Here is an 11,975-nt window from a genome sequence, read left to right on the forward strand (position 1 = left end):
TTCTTCTTTATTTTTCTGTATATCTAAAAACTGTTTCTTGTTTCTTGCTTTATAAATGAATCTGTGAACCTATGAAAAGAAATGCAATAAAAAATATTATATAAAAATAAAAAAAAACAAAGTGCCCATAATTCTTTGCTGGTGAAACCCTAGCAACCCACTACCTTGATTTCACAGCAGCTCTAGAAATGCAACTTGCTTCATTTAGTTCTTAAGGGAGGGAGAGAAAGAGAGAGAGAGAGAGAGAGGTTGCATTGGAAGTAAGCAGGGACACCGCAGGGGCTTGAACCCCGTCCTGGAAACCAGGAGCGCCAACCACCAGCGTCTTTTGCTTTTTTTTGGCCAATGCAACAAGGTGAAAAGCAAAACCTGAGAGAACACTCTGAATACAGAATGTTCTCTCAGGAAAAAAGAAAACCCTTAAGAATTATGAAGTTGCAGACAGAACACAATCAAGGTTGCCATGAGCAAGGGATATTCACCTAGATGTGTTGAAGTCACAGAGTGCCATGTTGACAGCCATTAATTTGCAGGGCAGAACAGAGAGACTGGTTCCAGACTTCAAACTCTGCCTTTATGCTCACCTTTTTGTCTGTTCCTCTGAAGCGTGAATTCATGGGCCTGGAAGTTCCTTCTGCTGGTCTGTGAAAAGCAATCTGGACTCATTAGTTTGTCCCCGGCCCTTTCCCGCCAATTCCAGAGAAATGTTTTTGGAACACAGCTCTTCTTACTGACCTGACTTCTGCAGGAAGAGCTGGCTTCCCCTGAGTGTGGTCCGCTCTTGGGCAGAACTGTGAAGAGATCAAGCAGGGGGAAATGGAGAAACCAGCCCAAAAGGATTGTACTGAAAAAGATCACTGAATTGTGGAGTGTGAAGTTCACTTGCCGTTAAGTTTCCTGAAGGCTTGCAAAATTCTTGTGTCACTGAGATGCACCTGGAAGAGACTAGGGTCTTCAGCAGCCCTCCCCTCCAGACACAGGAGCAAAAACAGCAGGTTACCTAAAGCAGCGCAGTCAAGACGCAGGTGTCTCTCAATCCTGCACTGCAGATGTTCATTTGATGGATCAAGAGCTCTGACACTGCCTTTTGTCAATGGAGCAGATCTGCTTCCGGCACAGGTAGCTCTGTGAGGTTTGTAAAAATAAGAGCTGTAACAAAACAAGGCTGGCTGTCCCACCAAAAGATGTACCTTATTGTGTGGTGATGGCACAGGAAGGGGCCTCCCCTGCAGTGGTGTCCCGACAAGAGAAGTCCCTCCAGGTAGAAGCACGGAGAGCGACCGCATTAGGCTTTCGAGTTCGCAGCTCTTCTGAAAAACTGATTGAATAATCAACATTGCTCAATACAAGCTCTTTGGAATATTTAGTTACAGATAGGTAGCCGTGTTGGTCTGCCATAGTCAAAATAAAAAAATTCCTTCCTGTAGCACCTTAAAGACCAACTTCAGATACACAAGTGTGTATCTGAAGAAGTGTGCATGCACACGAAAGCTTATACCAAGAACTAACTTAGTTGGTCTTTAAGGTGCTACAGGAAGGAATTTTTTTATTTTGGAATATTTAGTTTGCATATTTGATGTATGATTCCATTTAGAGCCTACCTTTTCTCCAACAGGCTCAGGGTGCTTGAATGGTCCCCCTCACTGCGAGCTGAAAAAATCTTTGTACAAAGAGTTGCAGGCAGAACACAGCAGAGATTTTCCCCTCAGCCAAGCACAAGATACTCACCTAGTTGACCTTCAGCCAGAAGACACACAACCGCATTGCTGCTACAATTAGATGCAATTAGATACAATTAGATAGAGCATTTAGAGATTAATTGTTAGTTATTAGTGCCTCTCACCACCTCTGATAATTCAAAAGTTTTTTTACTAGAAGGTTGGATTGTAGTTGAAGGTAAACAAGTGAGAGGTTACAGGCAAAGGAAGCAGTTTCCTACACCAGGTTTTTAAATAAATTACCTTAGGAACAGAAGTACTGGTGAGGACCCAAATTTTAGTATTTGTCGGAAACCCAGCAGGTTTTCACCAAAAAGCCTGTCATAGAATTTGGGTCAAATTAAATTTTGAATCAAGTCTCAGCATATATGGATCATCTTTCCTGCATTCAAGAGAAATACCGGTACTCCAGGCAAAGAAAATGGGGAGCTACATGCCTCCTTTATCTACAGGATTGAGGGGTACAGACCTCTCTTAGAAAATGTTTCACAAATGTGGGTTGTTATTATGATTTTGTGTGGCCACACTCTGGTCATTAGTGGAACAATCAGCCACCCCCTTATCTACGAGTCAAAATGGCCAGAGAGTCAGGAGTCATAAGATTTCCAATATTTTCTCAGTCATTTCAGCCTTACCATTAGCAGACAAAATCTTCTGCCCTTTATGTACAGGAAAAAATGGTCAAGGCTCAACCTTTCGTTTAGTAATATGGATGTTCTTAAACGTTTGCTGGACTTTCTTTGCTTAGAAATGGCCGACCAAATGGTGAAAACCTCTACTCACTCCAACGCCTCTACCAGGCCGTCTCTACCATTCCCACCAGTAGATTCACCCTCAAAATGCCTTATTTGCTTTTTCACACTTAAAACAGCCAGGCAACTGTTACAGACAAAGGAAGCAGTTTGATGCATATGATCTTAAAATGGGTGTTCTAAATTCTACATTAGGAACAGTAGTATGGATTTATGGATTTATACACATCTGAAGGAACAAAAACTGAACAATATTTTGGTGACCCTCTTCTGCAGTTGCCCAGTAACTACAATTAGGTATAATACTCTCACCCTTGGTTGCTTGCTTTTCACTGCTTCACCTCATAGCTGTCAATGTTTCCCTTTTTTAAAGGGAAATTCCCTTATTCCGAATAGGATTCCTCGCAAGAAAAGGGAAAAGCTGACAGCTATGCTTCTCCTTGTGGCTTTCTCAGTTATTTCCCCCCTTTTTCCCCCTCCCAGAAACAATTCTTGATCCTAATGGCTTCCATACCTTTCCTTGATCAATAGTTACTTCGCTTTCATTATTTTTTAAATTCACCACTCTGAAGTGGCTCCCTGAATGCTTTGATTCCAATCAGGAAGGGTGGGGTATTATTAAAATACAATAATAATCACAATTACAGTCATAATCATAATAATGCCTCTTCTTAGCTTTATATGTCAAATGCCACCACTTTTAAGCCAGCTGCTCAAGAGGGTTTGTTATTCTACTCCTTGGAAGACACATTATGAATAAATGAAGTTCTGCCCATTAGCGAAGGAACTTTTCTATAGCCCCCAGGAAGCTATCACAAGTGCAATGCAATGCATTATTGTCAACAAGGCAACCTGAGCTAACCTGAAATTAAAAGGAGCTATGTTGTCTTCTGCCCCTCTGCTTTGCTCTTTCTCACATGCACAGCTTTCTTTCCCCCCCCGGATCCCCCTACCCGTCTCACTTCTAAGTCTTACCTGTGTTAAAATCTTCCCAGTCTTGGTTTTTCTTACTTCTGGAGTGAGGCTGGAGCGAGTGGTCGCAGACCAGATCCAGGTGCTCTTGAAAGAAGCTGGTTTTCTGGATTCTTTTCCATCAGGGTTTAGGCCTGCTTTTGGCACGGAAACTGCCTTGGTCGCCCTGTACCTCTGTCCAGAGACAAGGGAAGGCGCTCAGTGACCCGGAGTGCCTTCCATCAGCTTCGGCTGGTGACCCAGCTATGCTCCTATCTAGACCAGGGATACCTAACAGGGATACTCATCTCAAAGGAATGGCCAGACTACCAGGAAAGGCAATCAGATAAGGCATTATCAGATAACCTGGCAGACAGGAAAAACAACAACATTCAAATTTCTGTTGTAGACCATCTTTTCTGTGATGTAGGTATGATGTTTGTGGGGGGTGGTCTTGGGTTACACCCCTTCTGTGATGTCTGTATGATGTATGGAGGGGTGGTCTTGAGCTTCAGGGCAGGGAATTTAAAATGTCTATATAAGGGCAGACTCACCTTTGTTCAGGGTCCCCCTCCTTTCCTGCGTGTGAGGGGAGCACCCTGTTGCAACAGTTCAGTAAAGATCAGGCTTACTAGCTGCTTTGCTTCTCAATATTCTCCGGTTGGCCTCTGTTATTTTCTCCTACCGATGGAGAACCTACAAAGGACTCTATAAGGGCTCTTGTGTCCTCCATAAGGGAATAAGGGCAGATTTTTCTTTATTACAGCCCATCACTAGGTTATCATACTTGACAGTTCAGAATGAATCCCAGACTGTTTGTGTGATTTTATCTACATAGATCCACAATGTAGCCAAGAAGCTTCTGTTCCACCCTAGAGATTAAACCCAACTTCCAGGTGCTAATATGAAGGTTTAACAAAATTTATTAAGACTCCTTCAAAGGGGAAACAGGGGCATCTCAATTATTGCTCTGGGGATGTGCTCTGGGGCAGGGAGAGGCAGTTCTGCTAGTTTGCACCCCAAACTGGCTGTGGACGAGAGCACCTTATTCCATCCTCAGGGCACTTTTGCTTCTATTCTAAACACTTCTATTATTATTATTTTTTAAAAGGCAAAGCATGAATGTTTAAATTAATATAGATCTACGTATATTTTAAAAAGGAGGATACAACATTCAATGTGCCAAAAGAAGGTACTACAATCAGATGAATTGCAACGCCAGTAGGAATCTGCACTTGGAACACGAGTGAAGAACCTGCCATGACTACTCTGTTTAAAGATTGGGTTGATTTTGATTCCATCTCACACAGTCCCCATCCCACTGGCATGGCTGTGAGAAAGAAGTTGGAGGCTTTTGCTTCTGTTTCAGATTAAGTGCAGCTTGCCATGTTGTTCAAACCAGACAAACTAGGCAGGTTGAAACAGGCCAACGTCACGCCAGAGTTTACCAAGTTAGCTAGTTTCAACTAACCCTAGTTAGGGTTAATTATGCTGTGTTCACACGACAGGCGAAAGTGGAGTTGATCTGAAGTGGGTGTTTATGATCTCTTATTTGTGGCTGCCCTGGAGAGGGCATGGAAGAGGCCAAGGCTCAATGGGGCTCATTCTTGTTCTGTTAAGCCATCTGTAGCGCATGAAGGGGGTGGAATGGCAGTGGCATCCTTTTGTTATTGATGATGGGGCAGAGATGCAGTGGGTCCAGGTGGCGGCCAGGCTCAGGGTGGGTGGCATGGATGCCTGCAGGACACCCAGATTCTCAAGCTGCCACCCCACCCTGCTCACATGCCCCTGCTATGCTAAACCATGGTTTAGTGCTCTACCTGAACACACACGTTATGCCTATCTTTGCCCTATATCTCAAATCTACTAAGTGCTGAGGAAGATATGTGCAGCAAATAAACATGAATGCATGTCTACTGCAGGAAGGTACTGTTTCTGTTGAAAGTCTCCCAAAATATTTCTGTCCCTGAACCAATGCGGTTGGAGAGAAATAACAAGTCTTTTTTTGGAGAGCTGGAAGCAGTTTGAAAGAGGATCACTTCTTATCGTGTACATAATAATAATAATAATAATAATAATAATAATAATAATAATAATTTATTATTGGTACCCGCTCATCTGGCTGTGTCTCCCCAGCCACTCTTATATATACCTTCGGGTATAGGGCGCTATATAAAATAAATAAATAATGATGATAATAATAATAACAACTTCGGCAACAGAAACACCAGCCTTCTTTTTATGAAATGGCTTCTCCAGTTGCCTTTTAAAAGAAAAGCCTTCTATTTCCTGCAATTATTCTTCACTCTGCTTGAAGCAGACTTCATATCCACCCACCCTTTCCTCTGCTCCTTTGTACATCCAAAGACTAGTTGGTCGAAAGGTAAATAAACTTGATTTCGCCCCTCACATTCTTTCATTTGTCTTTTCTAGTCATCAGGTGTATCTGCTTTTCTTGATTCTCTTTAAAATCTTCATTTTGGTATTTCTATGAGTTTTCAGTTTAAATTTTGCTTGGCTAAGCTTTCTTTTGGGGGCTTTCTCAAAGTCCATCATCTGTCCACAATTTACTCTCCCTGTTTTATTAGGATTAATTCTTTGTTGGTCTTCTATTTACTTTCAGTTTCCCTTTAATTTAAAGTGTATTGCGTCTCCTAACAATTTTAGGGAGTTACTGAATTAAGATTTCTATCTATCTGTCTGTCTGTCTATCTGTCTGTCTGTCTGTCTATCTGTCTGTCTATCTATCTATCTATCTATCTATCTATCTATCTATCTATCTATCTATAAGCAATATTTAAACTTGCCAACTAGGGAGATCACAAGTGAACATCTGTTGTATCTCTTTTTAAAGTTGTAAATAACAACTTCAGCTCTGACCAGTGAGAGGGCTAAAACCAGTATTATAGCCAGGGACAGTCTCACTCACTAGACTCTGGCTCGCGCCTTCCACCACCTGTCAGTCATAAGGGCACAGAAAAAAGTCCCTCGGCGCAGTAATACAGTTGATACAAATGTGTTTGTTTTCATCATGGGATCACTGCGCATGGGTGAGAAATTAGTGCTGGCCCCACTCCCTAATAACAGGGTTGCTGGGGTGCCAACTTGAATAAAATATGGGGGGCAGTAAGCCCTGCCCCACATAGTCACATGACACAGCACACAGCATTTAAATGACAATGCCAATCTACTTGGGGGGTGCCTGCCCCCCTCAAATATTTTTTTTTTTGGGGGGGGGCCTTAAGAAGAGTTAGCTCCTAAGCCAGGGTTTGTGTCATTTCTGGATCGATGTCTTTGCTTGCTTGGCTATGTGTAGCACCTGCTGTGCCTTTGAACGGCATTTTGCCCATATACCACACTGATCTGAGCATTAAAGATTTTGGTAGACACTGCAGCCTGAGTTCAAATTCTTCATTGAGTGGGAGCCAGGAAACTCTCCTCCACAGTGTGCTTTTCTGGAGATTCTCTTGAGCCTCCCATAGCCAGTTGGGGGGGGGGGCTTGGGGGGATCTATGCTCTTCCCTTTCCCTATAATAAGATGTTCTTGTTCCTCCAATAATTTCTACCCAGTTGTAATTGCAAGTGGCAGCATGTATTAGATTAATCCCCATACACAGATTTAAATAATAATAATAATATTAATTCCTTTTGCCTTCTTAATCTTCTGAATCAATATCCAAAAATGTTCACAGCAGTCCTGGTCAATTGTTTGAGTAGTATTGCTCCAACATCTGCCCACTTCCAGTCTTGTGGTTTTTGAAGAATTTCCGAAAAGTGTAAATAACCACTGACATAATATCAGAGAGAAATAACAAGCCTCTCTTTTTTTGGTGAGCTGGAAGCAGTTTGAAAGAGGATCACTTCTTATTGTGTACACTATCATAAAAATATACCATCCAAGATTTCTCTGATGAAAAGAGGGACATCCTATTCAATAATAATAAGAATACTAATTTTATTATTTATATGTATACACCATGTTACCTCTTAGCTGTTTAGCTACAATGGCTGGAGATTCTATTTAACTGTACAGTGGTACCTCGGGTTACATACGCTTCAGGTTACATACGCTTCAGGTTACAGCCTCCGCTAACCCAGAAATATTACCTCAGGTTAAGAACTTTGCTTCAGAATGAGAACAGAAATCGTGCTCCGGCGGCATGGCGGCTGCAGGAGGCCCCATTAGCTAAAGTGGTGCTTCAGGTTAAGAACAGTTTCAGGTTAAGAACAGACCTCCGGAACGAATTAAGTACTTAACCCGAGGTACCACTGCAGTGGCAAATAGCTTGTAATTTATCTGTTCTCCGTTGACTTAGTTACCACCTCCTCCTGGGTCAGTGAATCAAATCATGCATTATGTGAAATATTCCCAGTGGAGAACTGCAGGATCACATTAACAAAACTGCTTGTGGCTGGTTGTTAAAAGCAATGTAAACCATGGGTTGGCATTGCATCTGAACCAACTTCAAGAAAGCCAGGAGGAAGAGCGAAGGAATCCCCATCAACTGAGTTAAAAGATACTGACAATATTTGCAGAGAGGTTAGATGGCGTTTGCACCACACTTTCCAATGCATTATCCTGGTGCTTTTTTTCTGGGGGGACGCAGGGGTATTCATACCTCTTAACCTTTTGTGAATCATTGTACTTTTGTTAATTTGTTGTTTGTTGTTTAGTCGTTTAGTTGTGTCCGACTCTTCGTGACCCCCTGGACCAGAGCATGCCAGGCACTCCTGTCTTCCACTGCCTCCCGCAGTTTGGTCAGACTCATGTTTGTGGCTTCGAGAACACTGTCCAACCATCTTGTCCTCAGTAAATTTGTTAATTTACTGTATTTATTTTTCCTGATTTGAACTATAAAATGGTGATTTTCTTGAGTCAAAATGAGAGTACCCCTAAACATTTTTAAAGAAAAAAAGCACTGCATTATACCATCCCTTCACTTATCGCCGAAAATCCAATCTTTTGGAGAAGAAGGTTGTTGCGCAAGACCTACCAATCGACTACAATTGTGCAGCTTGAATTTTCCAATATTTTGGGGTGGGATTCTAACTGGAAGCACCCTTAAAGTCTCTCAGATTCTACAGTAGGTTTAATGGTCACTCCTTCTCCACAGCGAACTTTGGGAACTGTAGCTCTGGTGAAAGGCGTAGGAGTCCCCTAAGAGCTCTTTTGGCAAGTTACAGTAGCACCCTGCTTGTGGTTAACGCTTAGCTGGAATGAAATATTCAACGCAGCAATAGAGAAATTAAAATAATAATTTATTTGTCAGACAAATAAATGATAGGCACAGTGGTATATGGTTACCAAAGCTTTGCCCCCCCCCAGCCCTGATGGCCAGCACTTATATTCCCTCAGCCCAGCCCCCTTGCTCCTCCTTTGGCTGCCTCTGTCCAATCAGCCTGGTTGAAATTCCTATTGGCTGTTTGCTAGAACCAATTATAAAAGATACACCCATTTCCTATTACCTTTTATGGGAGACAAAGAGCTATATTTCCTTCTATCCATAAATGGCAGACAAGTAGCCATATATCTTACATTTGCCCCGACAAGGCACCTTAATTACCAGATCACCTTTTTTCCCCTGTTGCCCCTGCATTCCAAAACAAATGGCTAAAACAAATGGCTCATGGTATTAAATTCCATCTAAACAGAGATCTTGGGTTCACATTCTCACACATCATCAATGAAATAAGAATCTAACATAAGAATCTAACATTTCTTACTTTCTAAATCCTTTGCATAATTACATTAAGCCAACAAATCTCATACATAACATAGATAGCTTTTTAGAAGAAAAGGCCTTCGCAAAGTAAAAAAGGATCTCAGTAAAAACAGCTTCAAAAGAAGCCTCTTCAGTTTACACCCTCCTTTCCCAGCCAGCTGCTTTTCCCATTAGCTCTTCCCATGGTATTATTTTCTGTTAAACAATAAATCTTACTATTTACCAACTCTTAATTAGTGTTTTTGCAGCTTGATTGTATTCTGTAATATGTAGGGTCAGTATAACCTTTGCTCCCAGCCTGTAATTCCCTTTTACAACTTTGAGAAACTTGTCTCCTGCTACTGCTATAAATCAGGGGGGTCCTTGTTCAGGAGAGCAGGAAGATAAACAACTGCCAAAGTACTTAGCCAGCTGGTTTCTGCCTGGCATGAAACATACAAACATTTGCAAATATATCTTTAAGCTCATTTTAAAATACAGGCCTTGATCAGATGCCTCAACAGTTCCCAGAAATCTTTTGGGGCAAGCCCTCACTGTTTAATAGTCATATAAATTTTATTATTTACACCACACACATCTGGTATCATAGTGTTTTAAATGCATGGTGCAGATGAGGCCTGCGGTTGTGGGGGCCAGATAGCAGAATGCACCTGATGATCCCATTGCTTGAATATGGTAGTTATCATGCCTTGTTTGTTGATAGCACAGATAATCCTCCTTTGTGGAAGTACAGTGGTGCCCCGCAAGACGAAATTAATTCGTTACGCAATTTTTGCCGTCTAGCGAATTTTCCGTCTTGCGAAGCACGGTTTAAACGGCTTAACAAAGTCGCAAGACGTTTTCGTCTTGCGAAGCAAGCCCATAGGGAAATTCGTCTTGCGAGGCAAATCGCGGACGAAAAAACCTTTTGTCTAGCGAGTTTTTTGTCTTGCGAGGCATTCGTCTTGTGAGGTACCACTGTATGGAGCTGTTATGAGGATTAATGTTTTTAACTACTTCCCCTCTCTTTTACCAGCATAGACAAGGAGGCCTATGAGGCACCAGCATATGAGGAGGTGGTGACTACCGGCTACTTATTGGGACCCACCACCTGGACCATCACATCCAGTCCAGGAACAACCCCAGCGGAGTCCCCTCTGTGCAGCGTGGTCACTGAGCCTCCTGCCCACTGAGAGACTGTGGTTGAGGCGTTCAGTGTTTCGGTGGCACCAGGCACACGGCTGCCTCAGAGGCAGATCTACAGTCCAGGTTCCGCCTCAGGTTGCTCATACTGCCCAAACTGCAGTGATTTGTGTTGGGTACCCATGAAGTCAAAGGTGTTGAAGAGCGGGCGGAACGCCTGGAACCCCTCACACCTCCTCCGGCTTATGAGAATGTGACAGTAGAGGAGCTCCTTGAAGAAGAATTTCAGCCCTCCAGGCTATGAGAACGGTGCACTGTGGACACTTTTTCTTCAGTAGCCGTTGTGTTGCAATGAATGTGAAACATGGCCTGTGTGCAAGATGTTAGCTGCTGTACCTCCTTTTTAAGAACTCTCCTGAGAAATGCACATATACAGGCCTGCATTTCTTGTGGGAAATGCAAACACATATATAAAAAATGAAGTTGTGTTTTCTGACATTTCCAGAATGTGCTTGGACTTACAGTCTAGGCCAGTGGTGGTGGACCTATGGCACACATGCCAGAGAGGACACTCAGAGCCTTCTCTGAGGGCACACATGCTGTCGCCCCAGCAGGGCAATAGCTTCTGTGCCGGGAGTAGAGGAAGTGTGTGGAGGAGAGGAGGGCTGGGTTAGGGTAAGGATTAGAGTAAGGGTTAGGGTCAGGCAAGTAGGAGTGGAATCGGGCTGCTCCGCTAGGCAGCGTTGCTGCTTGCACGGGAACAGGATCAGGGCTGCTCAGCTGGGGATGTGCAGGCTCCGTCACAATTTCTGTTGAGGAGTTCGCGGCTGCACTCCCCTCAAGGAAGAAGTTTAAAGGAGCCCCCCCTCCAAATCAGATCCCTCCAACCCCGTGAAGGCAGCCAGGCTGAATAGTTGCTGGGGTTGGGGAAGGTGCAAGCAGCCCAGAGCTGCATCTGAGACCCCCTGCACCACCTGAAGGCAGCCAGGCCCTCCTCAGCTTCCGAAAAAAGTTCCAAAACCGGAACACTCATTTCCGGGTTTAGGTGTTCAGGTTCCCCAATTTGAACTGTATTTCTTTTTCCCAATTTGAACTGTATTTATTCCGCACACACACACCCCCGGTGGTGATTTTCTTGAGTCAAAATGAAAGTACTTCTAAACATTTTTTCCTGAAAAAAACACTGAGTTATACCATAAGATTATATATCAGTGGAAAGATAATTTAATGAAGAATGTAATGCAATAACTTTTATGAAGGATTATTTATTCCAACAGCAGTCATAAAGAGGAAACGTGAAACACCGAAAAAATGAGACATACACGTTAAATTGTCGTGTTGGCACTTAACAATAAATAAGTGGGTTTTGGGTTGCAGTTTGGGCAGGTGGTCTCTAAAAGGTTCGCCATCACTGCCTTAAATGGTTAGGTGGTGAAACCAACTGAAAAATGTAATGAAGCTCTTTTTTTACTTCTGTTACTTAAATCCTTGCTTTGATCTATCTGAGGGTTAACTTGTAACTTTTCTCCACTTACTTTAAAGGTAGAGGAAGAGTTATGAGTGCAGGTTTAATTGATGTTATCCTCACAGTAACTTTGTGAAATAGTTTTGGCAGAGAGGCAGTTACCTGCATATCTTAGAGCTGCATTTTACTGCCTATGTTCCATCTATATTTTATAACAGTCTCTGGTGCAACACTCTTTCTTTTT

General features: G+C 42.7%; 2 long non-coding RNA genes across 7 annotated transcripts; one reads left to right on the top strand and one right to left on the bottom strand.

The window, feature by feature from the left end:
* Window positions 1-122: 122 nt before the first annotated feature.
* Window positions 123-6,539, bottom strand: LOC308576455. 6 transcript variants are annotated; one of them, XR_014003231.1, is made up of 7 exons: window positions 6,229-6,539; window positions 3,446-3,616; window positions 1,602-1,769; window positions 1,001-1,310; window positions 736-791; window positions 585-642; window positions 123-210 (listed from the first exon to the last, which is right to left on the bottom strand). It is a non-coding gene; the product is annotated as an uncharacterized lncRNA (long non-coding RNA). The 6 variants fall into 6 exon arrangements; XR_014003232.1 differs by having other exon boundaries at window positions 585-791; XR_014003233.1 differs by lacking the exon at window positions 123-210 and having other exon boundaries at window positions 584-642.
* A 27-nt stretch (window positions 6,540-6,566) lies between these two features.
* On the top strand, window positions 6,567-10,647 carry LOC308576471. The gene is made up of 2 exons (XR_014003257.1): window positions 6,567-6,688; window positions 10,160-10,647. It is a non-coding gene; the product is annotated as an uncharacterized lncRNA (long non-coding RNA).
* Window positions 10,648-11,975: the final 1,328 nt, after the last annotated feature.

This window comes from Podarcis bocagei, assembly GCF_964188305.1.
Source record: "Podarcis bocagei genome assembly, chromosome: 17".
Classification (NCBI taxonomy): Eukaryota; Metazoa; Chordata; class Lepidosauria; order Squamata; family Lacertidae; genus Podarcis; species Podarcis bocagei.